The 25,862-nt window shown below is 39.0% G+C and overlaps 1 protein-coding gene across 9 annotated transcripts in view; it reads right to left on the bottom strand.

The window, feature by feature from the left end:
• Positions 1-25,862, bottom strand: part of LOC137095529 (RNA binding protein fox-1 homolog 1) — a 1,101,487-nt gene that overhangs the window by 586,378 nt on the left and 489,247 nt on the right. The window lies entirely within an intron of this gene.

The following is a 25,862-nucleotide window of genomic DNA, read 5'->3' as shown; positions in this document are numbered from 1 at the left end:
ATTGTATCCTTCAAGTGACTGGATTAACATTGAAGGAGCTGGGGATGGCCACGGCTAACAGGGAGCTCTGGTGTGAGCTGGTCCATAAGGTCACGAAGAGTCAGAAGTGACTGAACGAATAAACAACAACAAAGGGTTTCGCATTCTTTAAAAATGGCAGCAAACTCTATGAAGAGCCAAAGTTGTTGGCTTTGTTTAGATAGTTCAATCATCTAAAATACTGTACTGTTGAAGGCTTTCATGGCCAAAACCGCTGGGTTGTTGTGAGTTTTCTGGGCTGCATGGTCATGTTCCAGAAGCATTCTCATCAGGAGAGAATGCTTCTGGAACATGGCCATACAGCCCAGAAAGCACACAACAACCCATCTAAAATATTGCCTACATTACTTTAAAAAGAAAAGCAGCATGTTCTACCTTTTAAAATTCAAATCAGGAATTTCTTTTTCCCAGATGTGTAATGGGTTTAAAATTTAATTTTGGAGGAGGAGGGGGGAAGTAGTAAAAGGGAGTTGTTTGAATATGATGAAAGAGCCATAGGAAAGCTCCTTAAACAATCATTTTTGATGATATTTTCCCTCACCCCTCTGCATTTCATAAATAATAAACGGGAAAATATACCCCGTAGTTGCTCTTTCTGTAACGCAGCAGCTAAGGGAAACCGACTCAGATGATAAGGATTGCAGAATGTGAGAAAAATTTAATTTGGGAGCATTTTTAAAGCTAAAAATTCAATTTGCTCGGCACTCTGGAATAATTTCCCCCTCACAGCTATAGTCATAACTGCGTGCCTGCTTTTCTGTATGTGTTTGTCCCCCAGCTCTGCAAAACAAAAGCCTTTACAATATAGTAAAAAGGAGAAAGAAAACACGTCCACTCATTTAGAATACAAAAAAAAATTATATAGATACGCTTCTAATCTAATGTCAGGAAAAGGGTTTCTCACATTAAGCCATCTATTCTTTTCTTCTATTTTCTCTGTGTGTTTTTTTCTCCTTAAGGCGACGCACAGTTTGCTAAGTCAAAATGCTTCTGTAAATTAAAAGGTGTGACTTCATTTTCATATTGAAAATTCAACGGGAAAAAATATGTAGGCTTAAACAAGTTCTCCCCCTTAGGAAACATCAAGCGTGCTTTGAAGAATTTTCAATAATACAATGAGATTTCCCTACAATTGTTGTGCATTCAGCTCCCAAGCAGGAGATTGAAAAAGTGGGTGGGGAGAGGAACAACGGATAGCATTGTAATGCTTACTTATGATGGGACCTGAAAACCTCTTCATTCTTTGATATAAAAGTCACATTTGTGAAAAAAAGCTTCCCTGAAAGAAAGATCTCATTTACAATTTAACATAATTCACAGAAAATTCCTAGAAAAGCAGGAACTGGGCATCAGAATCTGTTAGAAATCCCATGATGTGGAGAGAAACAATATTATCTCCTCATCCTCTTTCATTCTATTTTTTAAATCTCAAATGATAAAGTGTTGGAAATGCTGCAAAAGTTGTTAATATTCAGCAGATTGATTTGAGAGAAAGTGGAACAAACTGTTTGAATGCATGGCTCCATTGTGTTCTGGTCTTTGGAGTAGCAGCAAACAAAACTGCCCCCTCCTCAATGGGATAGGATTTTAACATGGTTCTGATTTCTCCTCTCAGACTTCTTTTTTCCAAGATAAAAGTACCCAGCTCTTTAAGCTGCTCCTCATAGGAATTCATGGCTTCCAGACCTTTTGGTTGCTCTTCTCTGGAAGCATTCAACCTTCTCAATATTTTTCTTGACTTGTGATGACCAGAACTCTATGTGGGGTTGTCTCTGAAGACTGTTTGGAAGCTTCAAGTAATCCAATGAGCGGCAGCCAGATTTCTCAGTGGAGCCGGGTACAGGGAGCACACAACCCCTCTAGCAGCCTGTGGTTCTCCACTGTCAGCTAGTCTGCTACTGAGCACAATTCTAAGTGCTGGCTTATAAAGCCTTAAACCAGTGGTTCTCAACCTGTGGGTCTTCAGATATTTTGGCCTAAAACTTCCAGAAATCCCAGCCAGTTTACCAACTGTTAGGATTTCTGGGAGTTGAAGACCAAAACATCTGGGGACCCACAGGTTGAGAACCACTGCACTGGCCCAGCTTACCTATCCAAATGTATCTCCCTTTATAAACCATCTCGAAGATTAAGATAGTTTGGGGAGGCCCTGCTCTCAGTCCCACCTCCCTCACAGGTGCAGCTGGTGGTGACAGGAGACAGGGCCTTCTCAGTGGTGGCCCCTCAGTTGTAGAACTCAATCCCTAATGACATTAGATCAGCCCCTCTTGCCTGATCTTCAGGAAAAAAACTGAAAATATGGATGTAGGACCAAGCTTTTGGACACTCTATGAGCACAATATGTGAATATGGAATGGTGCAATGATAACTGGAATAGCCTGGACTATTATATTGGATTATGTGATTTTAATAATTTTAATTGTTGGATTGTTTTTAGTGGTTGGTTTAAGTTATATGTTTTATTTGCTGGCTATGTGTTGTAGGGCACTGAATCGTGCCTTTATGTCTGCCACTCTGAGTCTCCTTCAGTATGAGAAGGGTGGGATATAAATACGGCAAACAAACAAACAAATAAATAAACAGGAGACAGGGTTATTCCAAGTGAGAAGGTCTGACCAAAGCAAAAGAAGGGGGCACCTTGACTTCTAGATACTATATTCCTATTGATGCAGCTAAGGATCACATCTTTTTAACTGCTGTTGACTAAAGTTCAGCTTGTGCCCTACAACAACTCCTAGTTCCCTTTCCCATGTACTATTTTCTAGCCAGGTGTCACCCATCCTATATCTGTGCATTTCCTTTGTATTACCTAAGTTTGGTACCATACATTTCTCCCTATTGAAATGAGTTTGGGCCAATTAGTTCTCTTATCTGAGATCATTTTGAATCCCGAAACTATTCTCTGGGGTCTTAGCTTTCCTTCCCAATTTGATGTCATCTACGAACCTGATCATTGTGCCTTCTGTATATGCGGTTTGCAACACTGATGCAGTGCTTAGAAATTGCATGCTTCTTTTTAGGAATAAATACCTTGAAATGCAAAGGCAGGGTGGAGTATCCAGAGAAATATAGACTTAAGGTTTTACATATCTCCATACAATATTATCTACTTTAGCAAATATATTAATTAATATATTGTTCTGGTATTTGACGAAGGATTGTTTGAGAGTAAATTCAAAATGAACTATTTGTGTGTGTGTGTGTGTGTGTGTGTGTGTGTCTGTGTATGTCCCCCCCCCCCCCTTATGTTTTGCCTTCACTGCTCCAACAAGGCCTTTTTCAGCTGGAACCTGTTGCAAGAAAAATGGCTCCTCGTACCCTTCACAAAATGCTGTTTCGATCCCAGGAGATTAAAGGTTCTATCGAAAAGGCAAGATAATAAAATCTAATAAATAAAAGCCTTCCCTCTTATATGGTGGGAAGGTGCACTGACAAATATTTGCATTTTATAAATTCTTTGTGTCACCTTTAATCTATTTAATGCAATAGATCTTCTCCCAGCAGAACACCCTCAATTCAAGTATTGATTTAATATTAAATAATGCCCCGTCATTAGAAAAAGAAGTCCAATATAGAGCGGTGTTATTAGTCAGTCTGATGTCACCGAAATAATTAACAAAAGTATGCATTTGAAGCTGGCTGTATTTTGGTAGGAAAAGAGATATTGATTTACAAATCAGTTGGATTTTTCTATAAATGAGATAAAGCATATAATTCAGTGTGATGTTTATAAATCCTGGACACAAGCTAGAAATCAGTAGCTGGATAGATAAATCCAACACACTACCTATAAATCAGCAATTGTAAGAAGTTGAGTATAAATTAAACCCATAAATATGGCAGAGAGTGCCAACCTACTCTGTACCAGCTTAATTCATAAATCCCTATGATAGACTTCAGATTTTAAAGATTTTCATATACTTTTAAGGAAACGGTTTTCTAAAAACAAATGGTGTCTGTTCCAAATTTGAGTGCTGGCAAGGGAGTTCAGGGCAACATGTTGCATAAACATTCTTGTTGCTCTTTTTTCTTACCTGGTAAGAATTGAAATTATATTTCTTTTGACTCAACAGTTTTGGTGGAAGTGTTTTTTTGCAACTCCTAAGACCTGTTGCAACAAAATGAACACTTCTTTTGAGTAACCATAACTTTGTATGACCTATGAGGCACCTATCAGAAAGAAAATCTCAGTGCACATAAAACAATGCACCTATATTAAAAAGTAAAAATACTGAAATGCTACTTATCCTTTGAAGGCAACACATTGGACAATATGTAGCCAAAGGAAAAGAGTTGTGTAAAGCACATCAATAAATATGAAGATTAGAAAAAGGCATTAAAATTGCAGACTTCACTGCGAGAAGAAAACACAACGTCTCACAACCAATATTGAGCAAAATCAAAAAGCAAATAGGATTCTGAGAAACAGAAAGAAATTGTGAGAAATGGATGGATGGATGGATGAATAATCTAGTCAGTCACAGTGCATCAACATGAATGAGTGAAACTAGAATAGGAATGCTGTGACATCTGCAGTTTAAAGAGTAGCCTTTGTTGAAGATTGCCCTAATGCAGATATAATCCTGTGTCATAGTCTGGAAACAAAGATTGACATGACTTCAGTGGAAAGGGGTGGAGAAGGAAAGGAATGCAGTCCATGTCCAAAGAGCTTTTCCGATCCCTAAACCTTAGCTGGAAGAAAACAGGAATCTGTATCACTTCAGATTGTGTCTTGAGAAACCAACAGAATACAGAATTTAACAGAATTTAAAGGACTGTCTTATACACCTGGCTTCATTAGAACTCTCAAGACCACCTTATAGGCTAATGTTAAGCTTAACATTCATTCAAAGGTTATTGAGCCAAAAGCACATCAGATTCCTTCCAACATTTCTGTCGTTCAGAATAGAAAATGTCAAAGGAGAAGAATGTTTCTTATGTTGAAAAAGTCATTTCCAGCTTCTTCGTCCAGATATGATTCATGACCTGGGAATGAACACAGAGGCTGAAAATAATTAGGCTGATAAAGAGAGGTCAGAATCTCAGTGCTTTCTTTATCAACCTAAATACTGTCATCTGTGTCCCAGACTGGTATCCTGGAGCTCTGTTCCCCCATTAACATACTTCTGAGGTTCTTCCTCAACACAAATCATACAATGACATAAGATGTAATCTAGATAACAGATTGTGGGGAGATTGTTTGCAGTCTATAGTTACCATGGATCCTCTGTAGTTATAATTTAACTTGGAGGCATGTTTACGCAGAGCTTGAAAAGCTCTGTGAATAATTTGTCTGCTCTGAGACCCTGTCCAGAGTCCTGTAACATCCACCACTGGCCTCTTTTGCTTTTCAAGAAACTTAATCTTGGCCAAGATCTTCCTGTCATCTTATTCATAAGATCTGTACCTTCAACATGCCCATGAGTTCTCTTTTACCAGAAAATAAGTTTTGCAAGGTGGGGAAGCTTTGACAATCAAAGGCTGGCAGAAACCCCAGCATATGGTTACCTCCTCCACTTGGACTTGCATTTGAGCATTTTAGACTACCTCCACTTGCTACTGTTACAATCAGCAAATGGGACCAGATGGATCTTCAGTCTAATGTAAGAAGACAGTTCGTATGCCTCCACTGCTTCTTCATATAGAACCCAATTTTCAGGGTTGTGCTTTGTCTGCCCTAAATAAATGAGGTAAAACTAAAGTTATGCAGTCATTGCCAGGTAACACAAGTTATGCACCATGAAAAATTGGATTACTTGATCTATATAGATTGTGCAATTTGAAACAATGTGCACATATTAATGATTCCATTTCTTCTTGTAGTCAAGCAGAAAGACTTTGCAGAACATTGAGGTCTATCAAAACAAATCCTCTTCAGCCTTCGGCATTTATCCTGAAAGCTGAGACTTCTGGATAAGAGTTAAGGTGTGCTGGATCTCAATGGAGTTGTCAAATAGGCAAAAGCCCTGAACTATAGATAAGATTGACAGTGACACACCTGTAAAGACTTGTGATTATAGATGCTTGAAAAGGTTGGACAGATACAACCCACCATAGGGGCACTATGGAGGAAAAGGTTAAAATCAATAGGATTGTATGCAAGAGAGATTTTTAGGGCAGTCAGGGACAGAGTGAGATCCAATGAGGAAGTTAGGAAGAGAAGAAATGATATGATCTGAGGAGGAATTTGGGTGTTAGGCATGTGGAAAGAGTTCTGAATATTTTGTGTTTATTTATTTATTTGCTATATAATAAATATTTCCCACAACTCTGATGGTTCATATTCAAGAACTGTAATGGTCACACTTTGTCAAATCTGAACATCATAGCCATCAAGTTCCCTTGAGGTCTAAGTACAAGATCTAAGGAAGCATCATGAAAGCAAAATAGAAATGTGAGTGACAAGAGCTCAAGGACTAGAACTGTGTGGCCAACCAAGAATTAGAGAATCCTAGGGTTGGAAGAAATGCCCAAGGCTATCCAGTCCAACCCCATTCTGACATGCTGGAATAAACAATTCAAGAACTCTTGACCAATGGCCATCTAACCTCTGTTTGAAAACTTCCAGAAAAGAAGAGCCCACTGGACTCCCAGTCAGAATATTCCATTGCATATTATCATCAGGAGGTTCTTCCTAGGCAGAATACCCTTCCCTGAAATTTGAACCCATTGCTCCACTTTGTCCTAGTCTGCAAGCACAGAAAACAAGCTAGTCAATTTTCAATATGACATCCTTTCCAATACTAAAACATATCTATCATATCACCTTTGGAGAAGATTTCCATCACAGGTCTAGACCAAAGATGGAGAACTTCTGAGAAATCCATTGCCTGACTTACCAGGTGATGCCTGTTGTGGTGGGGAGCACTCTCCCAGTGGCCATATTGGTCGCAGGGGGCTTCTTCTTCCCAGAAGCCCCCTGCGCGGGGGAAGTTTTCCCGCCGGTTGGTCGGCTGGCCACCCAGCAGCAGGCACTGCTCGGCCAGCTGATTGGCCAGGGCCATGACACGATCTCCTACTCTCAATTCTTCCATACTCAATCAGATGTTTTGTGCATTAAAGCAGAACTCTCTGTTTAAGAAACTTGTGCCATTTCTGTGACCAGGTTAAAAAAAGGTTTAGTCAATATTTGCAGAATTCAAGGACTCTCTTCTATATAGAAAAAGGAGCAGAGATCCTTGGGGCCAGAAAGTCAACTATTCCAAGCATTGCCATTTAATTCCCAATGTAATAGTGAGATTAGGAAACAAAACTCATGAATCCCTGCTCTCAGCAAGAATGGGACACCAGCTCTTTTCCAAACCTCGATCTTATTACACTTAGACGAAGCCTGATTTCAGACTGTTCTGCACACACTTCTATTTCATATTGTTCTTATTATTGCCAAAAGTAAGGCAAATTGCCTATGGGCCAGAGGCTGTTTTCTGTGATATCTTTCTTCTTCCTGTCGCATTGTTTATACTGTATATTTTATGAGCATCAATGTTATTACAGAGTTCTCAACGATCATTTGGTAGTGTCTGCGACATAATTGAGTACAATTTTATTACCCCAGTGAACAGGTATAAATATTTAATTCATGTGCACCACATGACAAGGAGAATTCTTAAAGCCAATAAATCTTTTTATTGTTTGGCTCATGCAACACCATGCCTTCTGCTTGGTTTGGGATTATTAGCTCCAAATGGTATATTTAAAAAAAAAGAAATAAAAAAGTACTTCATGTTGCTTCTCAAGTACTCAGAAAACAGTTAGACATTTATTGTACCCTTTGTTTTTCTTGCTCAAGAGATACAAGAATGAAACAAAAGCTCTTGACCAACATCCATCCCGTCCTCCAGATTCTCCATTCCAATGCTACTCAAAGTGGTAGCCTATGGACCAATGCTGGTCTGTGTATTCTGTTTAAGCCAATACACCCAAATATGGTGCCAATATATGGCTTATCTGAGAGAAAACCAACACAGTCCCAACACCAGATAGCTTAAACAACAAGGTTCCAGTTTCTGTTTTCTTTACTCCCTCCTCTATGACTACTGAGACTACCATTTCATCTGGTTCTAAAAACTAAATGGGGTTGGAGTTGGTCAGTAATTCTATGGAAGATCATCATACAAGGATCACTAAGTATTCTGGCTCAGTCAAAGCAAATTTCTATGTCCAGTTCTCACTGAGAACTGTTCCTTTGCATGTCCACAAGAGATCCCAGATGGATGCAGCTAATCACTCCAGTGCATATATTTATTAGAGTGAGTACCAAACAGAACTTAATAAATGAATTAGCAAAACAATTCAGCTTATGACTTCTTCAGGTACTAGAAATTAAAGTGAACTGTATCTTTAGCTGGCCAATTGGAACAGTCTATTGTCATCATTCCCAAGTTTGATGGTTTTATGTAAGCACCCAAAGGAGATGCTAAGGCAGGCATGGGCAAACTTGGGCCCTCCAGGTGTTTTGGACTTCAACTCCTTCAATTGCGAGTTGAAGTCCAAAACACTCAGAGGGCCCAAGTTTGCCCATGCCTATGCTAAGGGTTTAAGTCTGAGATGTTTATGGATTATTGCTATGGCTCCAGAATTTCTCACATTTTCCAAATCAAAATGTTCCCCACCACTTGCTCAAACTCTCTCCTCAGGATTGTAGACTTTTAATTCCTGGACTGTAAACACAAGCTGGATATGTGGTAAGTTTTTCAATGGACATAAATGATATTCTATATATCTGCATTCAATCACATAAATACAATTGCAGGAGCAGCAGATGATGCTTTGTTTGATATAATAGATTGCTGTGGTCTTAAAAGTTACTATCTCCTGATTGTTAATCACTATATGATGTGCGTGTTAGTGATCAAAAGACCATTCAAAACCTTACAAAATGGTTGGAAATGTGATGAGACTCTTCACATTTTGGAACCTAATTTGGAGAAAAAACCCAGAAGTTTCACTTTTGTATTAAAAATAGGATTTTCTTTGCAGAAAACAATATTTCTGTTCAGAAATATGTGTCACAAAAATTGCAGCCAATGAAAAAAGAAGAAATAAATTTATAAAAATGTTCCTAATTAAATAGATTTTTATAAAAATCAGAAACCTCATTTTATGCCCAGATATATTCTGTACATAACATGTTATTTCCTGTGCAGAAAATGTTTTGCTTTTATTTACAAAATATTAATCTCTCTGCACATTTTGCAAATAATAAGTCCTGACCTGTGTGTGACCATTCTTTAAATACTTTCTTGCAGCCGTAAGAAAACTACTAGTTATTTCCTCCAAGAATGAAAGTAGAAAAGTAGTACATCTCGTGTATGTGTCTGTGTGCATGTTTTTCTGCAAATCATGGGTTCTCCCCAGATGGCCAACAACTCCCCTCCAATGCATTTTGGCTAACTAAATGAGGACAGTTCCACCTGTATCTTGGAAATAGAGTCGATGATTGAAACCTGTGCATTAATGGAAGGAATTCACGCTGCCTTTTGATATGTTAACGACCAGCTTTCCTCTGCCAGATGGGGGCATCCAGAGAGATTTGGTCCCCACTGCTTTTGTTTATACAGCAAATTATTGTTTGGTTGTCTTAGGGAATTCAGACGAGGGAATTGGAAGAGAAGACGAATTTCGATACCACTTCTTACCAAATTAACTACTCTAATTTGTTTATGTCAAACTCATCACAGAGCTCCAGCAAGAAACCTTTCCTCCCTCATTTCAACTGGCTGCTTTGCTCAATATTTTATTTGACTTTTTTTAAAAAATCAGGGAAAGAATTAATATAATAACGGTGTCCATTTCATATTTTTGCACCTATTAAAGAAACAAAATGTGTCAACATTGTTCACAATCCAGATTTGAAAACCATCTGGCACTTCTCTTGCAGTTAAAATATTGGCAGCAATAAAAAAAAAAGATACAGACACCTCTAAACTGCAAATATATATTTGGACTTACACCAGTTTAAATGTATATTCTGCTATTAAAGAACTCAGGTAGTTAGATGTGGATACTACATAATTCTCTATTAATGACCTTAAAATGCTAAACCAGACAATTTTTTTAGGATGGCACAATCTGTCAATTTCTGGTATTTTGTATGTTTTCATCTCTAAATCGGCTCAGTTCCTAATTTAATCTTTATTGTGCTCTTGTCAAGTTTAGTTAGACAATGCTTTGCAGGAGGGAGTCTCCAAGAACTGCCCTGCTAAGGTCTGACAAGCCTAGAGTTATGGCTTCCAAGGGGCTTCTGAGAATCAGTGAATCCATTCCTATGCTTGGAATACTGCTCCACAGAAAAATGTCGGGAGATAACAAATACCAAGGGACAGAACGTTGAGTATTTTTACTGATTCACATATCAGTAGCTTGGTCAGAGCTGAGGAATATGAGGCATTTCAGATTTTGTAGGATAGTGGCTCCTACTTTCCCCCAACATTAGCTATGTTGTTTTTTTTCATGTCAGGAGAGACTTTAGAAACTGCAAGGTGTGAGAGAATTGGCTGTCTGCAAGGACGTTGCTCGGGGGACACCTGGATGTTTTGATGTTTTACCATTCTTGTGTGAGGCTTCTCTCATGTCCCCGCATGGGGAGCTGGGGCTGACAGAGGAAGCTCATCCATGCTCTCCCTAGATTCAAACTTCCGACCTGTTGGTCTTCAGTCCTGCTGGCACAAGGGTTTAAACCATTGCACCACTGGGGGCCCCTAGGGCTTTCTTGGACCCCCATCTACACTACCATATAATGCAGGTTGAAAGTACATTATATGTTCAGTGTAGGCTCACATAATGCATCAGTGCAGTTAAACTGATTTATATGAGTCTACATGACCATATGAAGCAAATTCAAACTTCATGATATGGCAGTGTAAATGGGGCCTTAGTGGTTGCCCCTAGGCTCTGAAACCCTCTCTGTTAGGAAGTCACAATGGCCTCTTCTTTTGGCAGACAGTCTTTTTTAAATCCAATATCCCTTTCAGATGAGCCCATAGTGATACAGCGGGTTAAACTGCTGAGCTGCTGATGTTGCTGACAAAGAGATTGGTGGTTCAAATCCGAAAAGTGCGGTGAGGTCCTGCTGTTTGTCCCAGCTTCTGCCAACCTAGCACTTTGAAAACATGCAAATGTGAATAGATCAATAAGTACCACTCCATTGGGAAGATAACGGCTCTCCATACAGTCATGCTGGTCACATGACCTTGGAGGTGTCTATGGACAGCACTGGCTCTTTGGCTTAGAAATGGAAATGAGCACCAACCCCTAGAGTTGGATACGATTAGATTTAATGTCAGGGGAAAACCTTTACCTATGTCCCTTTGAGAATTTAAGGATATGAAAGACAGGAATCATAGGTGAACACTGTATGTCTGAAAATTGTTTTTACTGGGCCTTTAAACTGTTGTTTATGATAACTTTAACTTTAACTTCTGAACTGTTGTTAGTCTTGTTGCTACTTTAATCCCATTTTAATGTGCCACTTTCCTAGGTTGAAAGGTATTGCATTTTAATTTGCAAACAGTAACCAATATTTCCCTTCCCAATTAGTTTGCAGGCAATGCACTCACCCAAGGGTATAGCTACAAAATAATAATGTAACTGCCCCATAAGAATTCCCTTTCCCAAATGAAATTTCCCCTTGGACCCCACATTTCCAGCATTGCAGTAACTTCAGTCAAGCATTTAGAAATAGACTTTAGCCTTCTTTGAAAAAAGGGGGCAAGCAAATTGACCGAAGCAGTGCAAACACAGCAAATAGTAGAGTTCTAGTGTGAATGATTTCCAATGTCTCATTCTCCGCAGTGCTAGAAATGTGGGCCACAAAGGAAAGTTTCAAATCTTCATATTTTTGGGGGGAGGGATGCTCTCATTTTGCTCCCCATCTCTATACTCTTGGTAACACAGTTCAGTTCCATTCAGCAGCCACATAAAAAGCACGCTATATCACACTGCACATCTGATTCAAAGCTATAGTATACTGGTTCCATACAAATCTTGCTTTTCGGCAGCTTCACACCTGATTAAATTCTTATTTCTCCAACCTCGGCCCCTCAGAAGAAAGCAGAAAAGCACATTTGAAAAATGCTAATCTTGAAAATCTCTACCGTAATTCACTCTAACATGTCAGAAACTGGCACTAGCTAACCCTCAGGACTTATTACCACTCGCACGTTTACATGGCAGTGTATATTTTCAGGTAATCATGGAGCAATTGTCTTGGTTTTTTGCTTTCTTCTTCCTCTTCCACTCCCCCCGTCCCCAGCTCCCTGCCAAAACAAAATAATATGCTGTCTAAAATGAAACACTATCAAATCCTCAGTAACGTATTTAGACAAGACTCCGAGAAACAGTTTTCCGTATCACTTCGGGTACTGAGAGTGCAATTTTCTTGACATGAAAAAAGGTCTTACCGAACAGCCAGATGGTAAATAAGCCACAGTTCATCACTTAGGTTCATGCAGCGCATTACCTCACATTTTTCATCAATTCCCACTTTAAACTTAACACAGTGAATACAACAGTGAACTGTCACATCTTTCTTCGGCACACAATCAATCTGGCCCATGAATATTAATCTCTCTTGCATCTCCAAAAGTAATTACTTCTAATCGGCCAAAGAGTTTCAACTTAATAAGTTAAAAACAGAAGAAATATGTAGAGATATCTAACAAGTTATCTAGATTCTTTCACCGCATACATAGTGAGGATTGGCTTGGATACCATGGCAAGAAGGCCAAGGAGTATGCTAAATCAATAAGAAGTGGAACATTGTTTGAGCATGGAGGACGTCTTGATTTGATACTGACTCAAAGGATGGTGACTAGGTGTTTCTTCTTCATGTACCAGCTTATAAATATGAGAAAAGGGAAATATTGCAATGGGAGTTGTTTTTAATCAATGTCAGAATCTCAGAATTAGAAGGGACAACAAGAACCATGAGGCACAATGTCCTGTGATGCAGGAATACACAATGAAAGCACATTCTAAAGATGACCATACAACCTCTTTTTGAAGACCTCCAAAGAGAGTCCACAACCTTCCAAGGAAGGAAGACCTCCTCAAAACAAATCTTACCTACCCCCCCCCCCCCCCCAAAATTGATAAGTTTGTCTTCTGGTAACAATAATAAGTTGAAAGTGTCTTGAAGGCATCAAACAACAACAAACATCAGTTTAACTTGCTTCCTATGTTGCCTATCCCACACTGAACTGGCTAAAGCCACTTGGACACCCATTATGTGGGAAATCTGTTATCCATAATACTTCAAAATCCATATGACCCCTTGTGCTTTCTGATGGTTTCATGCACACGAACTTTGTTACCTGATCACAGTTATTAAAGGATGTTGTGTATTACTTTTAGCCTGTGCACATATGATGTATATGAAAGATCAATAAATTTCATGTTTAGATTTGAGTCTCATCTTCATTCTCTCATAATATACATATATGCAAACACAGGTATTCTAACATTTGGAAAAAAAATCTAAATTACAAAACACTTTTGGCCCCAAGTTTTGGATACAAAATACTTAACCTGTATAGCTCCCATAATCCCCTAAACACTATGACACTTTTGGGTGCTCTAAACCATAAGAACAACTATCCCAAGCTCTGCTGCTGAACAATAATAGCAACTTTCCCAAACTCTGCTTCTTCAATCTTAAGCACCTTTGTTAGACTTGATGCTTTTATAGCTGAAGGAGAGCAAAGCAAAAAAGCATTAGAACCCAGCTAAAGCAGCTCACTGTTTTGCATAGTCCTGTGGGCATTAGTGATCTGGAAGCTTATATAGTGGGACCTGGCTTTCATATAATTTCCTCTCCTCGAAGGGACTGTTAGCTGTGGTCTGGTTGAGATTTTCTCCTTTGGCCCCATTGAACATTCCCTCACTTGCTGTTTCAAGGCCTGCTGCAGGGTTTTGCCCTAGAAAATGTTCAAACTCCTATTTTCTAAAGAAAATAGGAAAAATTAAAATGAACAAACTGGCCACCAACAGCTGAGGAGTTCCCAGGAAAAGAACAAGGAGCATACATTCTGCAACTATCGGGCTATGCAATCTGGCCAGCTAATATTACAGATCTCTAGCAAACAGCATGATGCCAGCTTAAGCATCATCCACACCGTTCCATGGGTAGATTGGGGGGGGGGGGGGGGGGGAGAGAGAGAGAGAGAGAGAGAGAGAGAGAAGAGAGAAGATAAAGCACACAGGAAAATATAACTTGGAGATGGGAGACTATATTCATTTAAGAACAACACCCCTATCCTTGTCATTACAACTAAAGAGCTTTGATAGGAATGCTGATTCATCCATCCTGAAACTGAGTTATGAAGCAATACAACAACTATACAAAGTTCATAATGAAGTCTTGGCTCTTATGAGATGTGTTATACACACATGCATGCCGATTTCAGCTGTACTGGAACATCTAATCACTTTCTTAGAAAATCTCAATGGCTCAAGTGTATTTCAATTATTACTTTTCCTCCTAGACACAACACTTGGAGATGGATTGCAGAGAGCATAGATCTCTCCCATGAATAGTTTTGAAGCTTTGTCCTGAGGATCCTTGGAGGTGTATCTGGGATTCTTCCAGGAGAAAATGAGCAAACCTGGACCAATTGCCCCAGAAGAAGATGAAATCCCAAGCACTATCTAGAGACATGTCCCATCCATTAGAAGCTGTTTTGCTTAGCCCTATACCAACTTCTGAATGTTTCCATTAGGGATTGTGGAACAGGCTAACTTCTTCTGAGTTGTTTTTCCTTGAATCCCAGCATGGCAAGACGGTGTTGTCAATATTCATTACTTATTTACGGGAATCTCAGTGTTAGAACAGGACATGGATGCCTTCCCACTCAAACTCCACTGTGCCTTCCATAACCTGCACATGTTACAAACAAAAATTCTGTAAAATGCCCAATTGCTAAACGTAAGAGCACTGTGCTTTTTTAGACTGCTGGGATTTCTAAAGGTTAGCTGCAAGTACCCATAACTGCCCCTTTGTTACTGACCAACATGTACATCACTCTAGATCAGTGTTTCTCAAAGTGTTCTCCTCCAAATGTTTTGGACTTCAATTCCCACAATTACTAACAGCTGGTAAACTGGCTAGGATTTCTGGGAACTGAAGTCCAAAACGCCTGGAGAAGCACAGTTTGAGAAACACTGATCTAGGTTAAGGCCTTCTGAGGTCTGTAAACAGTTTAGGCCAATTTAAAGAGAGTAGGGCCCCAGAGCATTTCCAGAAATAGGGCCTGCCTTCTGCCCCTGTATGACCTATTCTAGGAATTGCAACCTATGACCTCATCATAAACACCAAGCGAAGCAGGATTGGGCAGCAGGGCGAATCTGTCGCCCCATGAGCTGCTCCCTCATGGCAATGTGGTGCCCTCTTGTCAAAGACCCCGTGTTGGCTCCCATGCCCAAGGATGATTCCATTTTGGTTGTGGGCAGGGCCTCTGTCAGAAGTCACATGATGTCATGTGATGGCCAGCATGGGGTTCTGCCTCCCAGACAGGGTGGAAGCATTCTAGGCCTATATCCCAGAATATCAAGATAGAAAATCCCACTGCATTCGCAATCGCATCTGGTGGGGATGAGAGACAGGGCCTTCTTGGTGGTGGCCCCTCAGCTGTGGAACTCTCTCCCGATGGAGATTAGATCTGCCCCTTCTCTCCTGACCTTCAGAAAGCTAGTGAAATCCTCAGGGACATAGCATTCTCAGAATGATGGGTGAGTTCAGTAATAACCTAATAACTACTGACCACGCTGGCGGATTGAGATGAACGTGATTTTATCTTGGTGATTTGGCTTTATGTATTTATTCTATTTGTATTTTAACTTATTATGATGTTATTATGTCTTTTAGCTGTATTGTGTATTGATTTTTTGCTGTTATCTGGCTTGAGTCCCTCTGCGGAGGTCGAGAAGACTGGGGTATAAAAGTTGTAAATAAATAAATACATAGATAAATAAATAAATAATCTGAGTGTGGACTCAGGTAACCCAATTCAAAGCAGGTATTGTGAGATTTTCTGCCTTGATATTCTGGGGTATAGGGCTGTGTGGAAGGATGTTTGATTTGCATCACCTGATGAGACCCCTAGAATTCCATTCCTCTATCCATCCAGTGTTCAGTTTGATAGAGAGGAGCAACAAAATCTTCATGTATGACTCCTTTTTCAGCCCTGCAACTATACTGGGGTGGAGGCAGTGCATGAAAATAATACACAAATATGTATTAGGACTTGAAATATGAAGGAGAAAATGTGTCCTGGAGCAAACCAAATTTTTTGCTTGAAGTCAAAGGGACTAAACTGAAACTGTTGTTCTTACATACAAAGAGACAATGTGACTTATTCAGATGCTTCACAAAGTGGAAGACAGAAGGAAAAGAGAAGGACAGTCAAAGAAGTCATGGCTGGCTACCCCACGTTTACAAGATCTGAGCATAGCAGTTGAAAAAGAGCCTTGTATTCAAAGCATCACCAAAAGTCAACACTGACTTGACAGCAAACATTAACAACAACAGCTTTGTTGAAGGAACTGTTTCCAAATAAGTGTGTGTGTGAAAGCCCTATGCAAATATATGCTATTTAGGGAGAAAACAGCACCAGAAATGTGTGTGGATGACCATGCAGACTTAAAACAAATGCAAACTCATATGATGAAGAGAACAAAATGAATGTAGGGAAAACCCCCAACTAGAATTGCCCCAATGAATCACCATAACTTACATATGTATTGATACATCAGTTTTCCCTGACTGAAGTATATCTACACTATAGAATGAATGCAGATTGACACTAATTTTGCTACCAAGGCCCAATGCTATGGAGTCCTGGAAGTTGACATTTACAAGATCTTTAGTCGATGAACACTGGTGGGTTATCAAAGCACAACTCCCAAGGTTTCATAGCATTAAGCCATGTCAATGAAAGTGGTGTCAAACTGCATCCATTCTACAATGTTGATACACCCTGAATGAGCCTATTCTAATTGGAACTGGTGATCTGCTTTAGGCACCATCTACTCTACCCTAAATTGCAATAGACTCATATAATGCAGTTCAACATAGTCTACACTGACCATGTTATGCAGTTTGAAATTACGTTATAGGGCAATGTAGATGGGTCCTTAGGTGTTAATACTGAGGTGAGGAGAGATGATGAAGTAATCAAAACCAACTATAACAGATTCACCTACAGCTGCACAAACCCCCAGCTACCCTAAATGTGGAACTTGTTCTCTGTTTGTGCATACACTAATAAGTTAGAAGAAGTGCAATGAGTTGAACTTCATCTTTTGCAAGCAACCAAATGTTCCCCAACTGCTCTCAGATGGAGCAGAAAACAGCATCCACCTGCAAATGTAGAAAACAAATAAACAACCACCTCTGTTAGCCACAGATCCAAACACCTCAGCAAATATGCCAGCTGGAAGAAATTTGCAGCTGGTGATATGGGGCATTATTGGTACCCCCAGCAGGGCTGTCAGAAAATGGACCGCAAGTGAAAGGAGCCATCTCTCTTTGTGTTTCTTTCCTCAGCAGCGGAGATGTGCAGAAATGGAGGATTCAAGGCATTTTGAAAAATTATTTCCTTTTCTATCAGGTACTGCTTTCCATGACAAATCTTCAATTACATCTCATCAACAATGCAGTATCATTTTATATGTATAGAGAAACTACCTATGTGCAAATTGTGTGATAAAGAAATAGCTACATACAGGTAGACGAATCTGCAATGCAGTTGTGCAGGATCACTCACTCTGTGTGTGTTTGTATGTTTTGTGTATCTATCATTTCAACCATTTTCAGCAAGCTTATAAGGTAGCTTTCAGTAGGACATGCACCCTGATGAGACGCATATTGAAAGCTTATTCATCCATACACTAAAAAAAAAACAACAACATTTGTTCAGATGACCAATACAAATGGACAAGAGCTTCTTTCTTAAAGGAGCATTGGTTTCCACATGGCTGTGCACTTTGTTTCTACAAACCAATAGAGTAGAAGCCATATGCACTTCAGGTCACCAAAGAAAGTGGGAAAGATGTGGAAAAGGGTAACTAAAATGATGAAGAAATGAGGAGGGGGAGCTCATATCAAAGTAAGGGTTAAAAGTGCTTAGTTTTGATGTTCTTTAAGGAAAGGTTGTGACCAAACCACTAAGAAATCCCCTTGAAAGTAGAATCATAAAGAAGACAGACTTGCTGTTCCCAGGAGCATCAGGCAAAAGCAAATTGCTGCAGCTTCTCCCAGCTTGTCTTCTCTTCCTCATTAATAACAGTTTTTAGGACTCTTTCTGGGGTTATTTGGAAAGCTCATTGAGAAAATTGTATTGGATCGATCACATCAGCTCTAGTTTTTTTTTAAAGATATGGTTATCATGGTTTTCTATGGGTGAGCAGATGGTGACTAGTAGAGACCATATATTATGGTTATCAAAAACTAGAGTTGTTGGGGGAAAGTGCTGTCAACAGGGTTTTTTTTTGTCATGTCAGGAGCAATTTAAGAAACTCCAATTCGCTTCTGGTGTGAGAGAATTGGCCGTCTGCAAGGACATTGGCCAGGGGACGCCCGGATGTTTTTGATGTTTTACCATCCTTGTGGGAGGCTTCTCTCATGTCCCCGCATGAGGAGTTGGAGCTGATAGAGGGAGCTCATCCACGCTCTCCCCAGATTTGAACCTGTGACCTGTCAGTCTTCAGTCTTTCGGGCATAGGGGTTTAAGCCACTGCGCCTCCAGGGGCTCCCTGTCAAAAGGTTGGAATCAGCAAGTCAAATATACCAAGAAACTCACATTTGAGACACCAAAATGTGTGTTGGCCTGCGTAATGTTTGACATTTTGAACACACAGAGATGTTGGTTCCAATTTTCCTCTGTAAAAAGTTACAGGGTGCAAGGGAGAATTACTTTTGATGTCAAGGAGGAGGTCTTCAAGGGGCAACCCAACCATGTCATTAAGCTTAATGCATTGCACCTCGACTGCCATTTCAAAGAAGAAACATAAAATCTAATAAATGAAGAGAAATGCATACACACAGTCAGTGCTCTTGCCCTGAGATTCCTCACCCTTGCTCTGTTGACTGGAGAAAAGACAAGGATAAATGTGGAATTTGCTCACCAAATCTGGAGAACATCAAAGATGACCACCTAACAAATACCTGGAAAGTATGCAGAAGACTAGAAGATATATAGTACCTGCAGGACTTGTAGCCAGCCACAGTTTTGGCTATCTGCATTATGTCATTTCCAGGAATTTTCTAGGTCCTCCAGGCAAATCTATAACATGTTTCTACCAGTATTTACCATGTTCACCCTGAAAGACTATCAAATTCCCAGAGCTGATAACTCTCTAGGAATTTTCTAGGTTCTCCAGGGTAACTTGCAGCAGAAATCATTCATTTCAGTAAGGTTTGCTATTATTCACAGTTACCTGTTTCCACGGTAAGTTCAGGAATATATCCCTTGTGAATACAAGGATTGTAGTGGATGTTAAACCTCCTTTCAACACCAGGATTAACGGTAGGTTTGCTGGGATCAGGACGATGATAGAAAAAGCTTTCCTCCATCCCCTTGGTACTTATGTGCTTCTGTCCAAATCCATCTGAAAGATAAATTTTGCTCCAATAGAAGATCTGTGTCTGTTCTTCGTATTTCAAGACCTAGTCAAGCTCACACTTTGTTAAGGTTATGCCAGGTAGAAGAGCAAAACCCAGTCTCTTCTCTTATTTCCTGGTTCTGGTGAAGTGAAAAGCTTTTCAAACTTTCTCAAAGAAAGTTAGAAATATTTTAAATTGAAACATCCCAGAGAATAATTAAAGTGGCTCTGTGAGGCGCCTTTTCATATAAATAGATATTTGTTCCAGACCATTGATCAGTGCAGCATACAGATAATTGATGCTACCCATGTTGTCGAGAAAACATGTACAATTCCTGACACCAAGTGAAATACAGTTTTGTTCATAATTTGTGCAGTTGTACTGTATCTTCAGTTCCCAGTGCACAATGCAGATTAGGGTAAGAACACAAACAACTGTTTTGCTTGTAAACACAAACCTTTGCAAACCATACCTCCTTTATGTAAGAGCCTAATATATAAAAACAGAATATAAAGCTATTCTCAAAGATCCACCATGGCATGAACAACTGGGTGGGAAAGATAGGCTAATTTTCACCTTCTTGTGGAATTGGAGGCAAGATTCCCATTCAGCATACACTCAAACTTCCTGACAGTTTTTTCTTGTAGGTTTTGGTCTTTTTGTGCCATATAAATTGGGAGCTTCCATGGAGGCTAGTGATGCAGATGGGCCACACATCTGTTGCTTCTATGACATTTTATGGTGAAACTTATTCTCTAAATTAGTATTGTTTCTAAAGAATTGTTGTTTGGGGAAATACCAGGACCACAAAAGTGATGTTGAGATACAAGAAGCTAACCACGGGTACAGAACGATTACATCTCAGATATTCTAAATCATGGAATCTACCAGACACTATGTTGCAATGCCAAAGGCTGCTCAAGGTCTTCCACTGGTTGAGGGTGGAAGGAGACTACAACATATAACAAAATTTTAAAATACCGTTAATGGCAAACACATACTAGGCTTGGGTAACCACGGAAAAAATTGGTTCTAAACTCGTTTTGGTTTTAGGGGGCCCTTGCATTTTGTTTTTTTTAATAATTCCGAAATTTTCCTTTTAAAAATTTCGAAATATACGAAATTTCATAAAATTACGAATCGATTCGTTAATGGCAGACGCGATTGCGCAATATGCTAAAAAAAACCTCTAAATGAGACAGGGGGAACTTCTGAACCTTCCCTCTCCCTCTGTTGTTGACTGTTGGTGTGATAAAACAAACAACAACTATAAAACTTGCACCAGACATGCGAAAATAATTACGAAATAATTACGAAATAATTACGAAATAATTATGAAATAATTACAAAATAATTACAAAATAAATTGAAAAAATTGTTTCGAATCTAATTTACTCCTCACACTATTCCTGCATGGCTCAATATTGGATCATAAGCTAATTTAAATACGAATTAATAACGAATACGAAATTAACAAACGAAACCGCCCAAGCCTAACACATACCCCACTAGAGATTGACATGGTGGTGGTGCCTATATCTTCCTTCACTTGAGGTAGGAGAAAAGATAGCAACCATGGGACTTAATTCCCCCCAAAAGGATGTTGCGATGATGGTTCTATATCTGTTCAGTCTTAATCTTGTGTGCCTTCAACTTGTCTGAATTATGGTGACCCTAACATGAACCTATCACAAGGTTTTCTTGACAAGATGTATTCATAGAGAGTTTGCCTTTGCCTTCCCCTGAGCCTCAGAGTGGGACTCACCCAAAGTCACCCAATGAGTTTCCATGACTAAGAAGGGAATCAAACCCTTGTCTCCAGAGTTACAGTGTTTCTTGAGTACAATATCATCTCATCTTACTTGATTTTACACTAAACTGTCTATTTGCTTTTGTCTTGCAAACTTCAACACATTATTGATTCTATACTAAGACAGAACATACATCTTGAAATGGGAAGAGAGCAAGGATGAGGTAAGTAACTAAAGTATTGTGGCTAGTGACATCTGTTTTGTTAGCAGGTTATGGGGTGGGACATGGAGAAATGTATCTTATATGTGATTACTACATTTATGTAAATATCATTGATCTCTTCTAACTGGGACTGAGAACAGGATTTAGGCCTGTAAGATTTTTATGATTATTATTCCTTAATTCAGTCACCCATTGCAGATCAGATTTCAATCAAGAAAACACAAGAAAGGTAAGACTTGGAAATATACTAGTCATTTAAATATATATAAATATATTCTAAGGTCTTTACAAAAGGTGACAATATAACGTAGTATAGTGAGAATCATCCATGCCATAGCATTTCTGATTTCTATGGATGGCTTTGAAAGTCAGATAGTGAAGAAAGCTGACTGGGAGAAAAAACTACTCATTTGAAATTTCAACCTGGAGGAGAATTCTACACATATGATGGACTGCCAAGAAGACAAAGAAATTGGTCTAAGTGCAAATCAGCCTGAAGCCTTCCTAAAAGTGGAAAAAGAACCAAACTGAGGCAACTGAACTTTGGACATCTCTTAAGATGACAGGATTTAGTAGAAATGACAAGACTAATTGGATAAGGTGGGAGAAAGAAGGAATAATGGAAGACCAAATTACAGATAGATTGGCTTGATCAAAGAAGCCATGGTGTGAGTCTTCAAGACCTGAGCAGAGCTATTTATGAGCTGAGATGCTAAAAATAACTAATTTATAGGATCATAATAAACTGAGGCCAACTTAGAAGAAGAAAAAACACCACCATTTTTTTTTAAATTGTGGAGATAATCTAAGTCTTTTCCCATCAGGAGTAACTCAAGTGTTCTGCCAATGAGCATAGCCTAAACATGTATAGACAGACACCATTCACATCCATGCAGAGCTTGCTTATAAAATCAGAGAGAGAGATTGCATCTCATTTAAGAAGATATAGGACTGACACAAAATTGCATGCCTAAGTTCAACTGGGTTCAATTAATAATGAATTTCAATGAATAATTTTAGGGTACCCAAGAACTGCTATGCAAATATAGTACTAACTAGCAAATTCCCCCTTTAAAAAAAGACAGTAGGAAATATCTTTGTTTTCATCCAGTTCAATATAGGGGTTGTCCGTCCTTTTCAATTATGCAAAAGAGGAATGGCATGCTGTTCATGAAGTTTCATTCCCAGATAGCCATGGATACAAAGTAATACATGAGCCCCAGGCAGGTATATTAATCTCTCCAGCTACTGCCCCAGAAATGAAATGTCAGCTATAGCAACTCATTCTTCATCCTCCCCCTCCCCCTGGCCCCTTATTCTCCAATGCAGCTTTTCAATCAGCTTCCATCTGCTACACACTTTGATCTGGAGGAGTTCACAAGAGGAAGCCAGAGACTGTGGCTCACAGAAGTTCACTAACAAGGCAACCAATAAACTGAGGTGTCCTAGTGGACCCTCTTTTGGAGCTCTCTTGAAATTGCTCAGACATTTGCTTGAAATGGAATCCTGAATCAACCCTGGAGTGATCTTTATTTGAACCTTCCCTGACATCTGGAATCGGACACTTCTAGGGATAGCACACTTTGCTGTCTTCTTTAAGGAATTCAACAAGTAATTTTCATAACTCTCTTCCTGAGAAAGCCTTTGAAGACTGAAGCATTTCAGACTTTAGTTCAATATTTATTCTATGCAAAATTTGCACACTAATATTTTTTGCAGAAAATGCAATTTTCTAAGCGGAAAATACTACGCGGTTCAAGATAATATTTATGCACAAAATAACCATGTGCTAATTTTGTATAGTATGATTTCTGGAATGCAAAGATTATTGTAGGTTCAGGAGCCTTCTCAACAATCCATATTTTTAAAAATATTTTCCTATCTCTATTCTATATATTTTGAGGAAGCATGGATTACCTACTATTTGCTTTGTACTTGTGTGTAATGGCATTCTTGAATTCATAGACTCACGGAGTCACAGTATTTTAGGGGACTCTAAGAACTGTCTATTTTAATCCCCTGTATGTTCGACATCCATACTGGACAGAAAGATGGACACTTAATTTCTTAATTACTTAGAAACCTCTAACAAGGGAGAGTCCACCACATTCTGAGGTAGTCCATTCCATCTTAATCATCTTATACATTCAGTGATTTCAATGGTTGACCACTTTTTCTTTGCAAATTTTCTTACTGAGAATAATAAAATGTGTGATGATATTATATGCCTATAAGGGGACATTTTGTATTAATTTTGCAGAGGCCAAATCTTCAACTGTGAAGATTCTCATAAGTTCAGGTATCTTCTTATTGAGGTTTCTTGAGCATGCATTTCAGCTGTTTCTGTGGATGTCTCATTCCTTCCAAGACTTGATCAGAAGCACAATTCACGATACAAAATGAAATAAAAATACAAAAAAGTATGCAAGAAAAGAAGAATACTATACTACAGGTGGATTGCTTTATTCAAGGAAACCATCACTGTCCTAAATTTGCAAGATCTGAGAGAGGCAGTTGATGACAGGACTCTTGGGGCTCTCTCATTTATGGTATCACCATAAATTGAAGTTGGATTGATGCCAAATGACAACAATGGAACATAACGTTGGGAACTTCCCAAATGCTTGTTGCCAAGTATCTCCCAACAGGAAAGGCAAAACTAGTTTCACAGTACAAACGAATATTCCAGAGAAGCCGAGAGAGCTTCATTAGGATAATAAACCCTAATAAGCATTCTGAGGAGGGATTCATGCTGTCCTGAAAGAGATGTGATGGACAGGAAGTGATTCACCTCACTCCCAAATGTGAAAAATATACCATAAAATAGGCTTGCCAAAGGTGGGTGGATCACAGTAAGCCATGTTTCTTTGTCCCTCTTTCCAGCAGACAATTGCCCTGGTTATTCTCTCCAACTTTGTCAATCATCCTTGGCATTTGGCTCGCCAAAGAAAGCCTACTGTGTAATTCCCCACAATCCATTATGTGAGGATCCTTGGCTTGCATTATAGAACAGTGATCCAGAAGACTATCAGGTTTGCTTTTGCTGTCAGCAAAATGAATAATTTATTATTTTTTTCTCTTTATGCTAGAAATTCCTGGCCAAGCTATTATTTGATTTCATGGGGCGCTAACACAATCCATCTGGCTCCCCCATAATTTATAAAGTGATTGCACAAAGAATAGAAAGGGAAGCTTTTCAAGACTGCCAGCAGATTCTTCCATCAGCAAATTTTATCCCAGGCAATTAAATCACCAGAGACTAAAATATCCTTCATGGGGAGGGGCAACTGGTGAAAACTTTGAGGCTCAATATCTGAAGGAAGTCCTGCACCCTCAGGGGACACACAGAGATAATGTGAATGTAGGACAATTCATAGAGTAAATGTAGTCTTCTAGAAATCGAGCTTTACTGTCAATGTAGCCATTAACTTCATTTCCAACATATACTTTTGCAAAAGAAAATAGAAATAGAAACTAGCAGAAGCTACCACTATTTTAAAACTGACCAATTGCACACAATTAAATGGTTGGGAATAGAGAAATCTCTTAAGGCCTATCACCCTACATTGTCATAGTATTATAATTATTATACTTTAACTTCAACATTCTGTGGAATTCTATTATTTGCAGCTTAGTAGGGCTCAAGAACTCTAGGGCTGCGCATTTTACATGCTCTTCTCTGACTGCAAATCTCAACATTGCCATTTGAGGTAGGGATATAAATCTTCACAAATTTTGTTCTCTGAGAAAAAGAGCAAATAATATGATCATTGTAATCTCCCTCTGAGGAAAAAAAAAAGTAAACACAGTGCAGTTTTCAAAAATATTTCACCAACTGGATATGATTTTGAGCAAAAGAAGAAAAGTATGTTTTTTTTATATTTCTGTACAGAAAACAGCATTTTCTGTACAGAAAAGAAATGTGTGCACATAAACAGTGAAGAAAATGTGATTTTTTGTTTGAGAAACTTGCTTTTCCTACAGAAAAAAGAAGCATGTACATATGAAGATGTTGACCCATGTTATGTTTTCCTAACTTGCAACATGATATGAAATGACTGACTTCCAAGATAACACCTGTCTTTTGCAATAGATAAATTATTTTTAAGCCCAGGGGTACAATTCCCATGTAATATGTGATTCTGCTTCAAGTCAAGGAACAAGAGCTGGAAAGAAAGGTTCATGCTTTCATGGTTCCATAGGCCAACATACCAAACTCATGGGTCCAGCATTACTGTCCTTCCCATTC

Source organism: Anolis sagrei, chromosome Y (genome assembly GCF_037176765.1).
Source record: "Anolis sagrei isolate rAnoSag1 chromosome Y, rAnoSag1.mat, whole genome shotgun sequence".
In the NCBI taxonomy this organism is placed as follows: domain Eukaryota; kingdom Metazoa; phylum Chordata; class Lepidosauria; order Squamata; family Dactyloidae; genus Anolis; species Anolis sagrei.
Note: the sequence above shows the minus strand (reverse complement) of the source record. Positions and strands in the feature narration are given on the sequence as shown.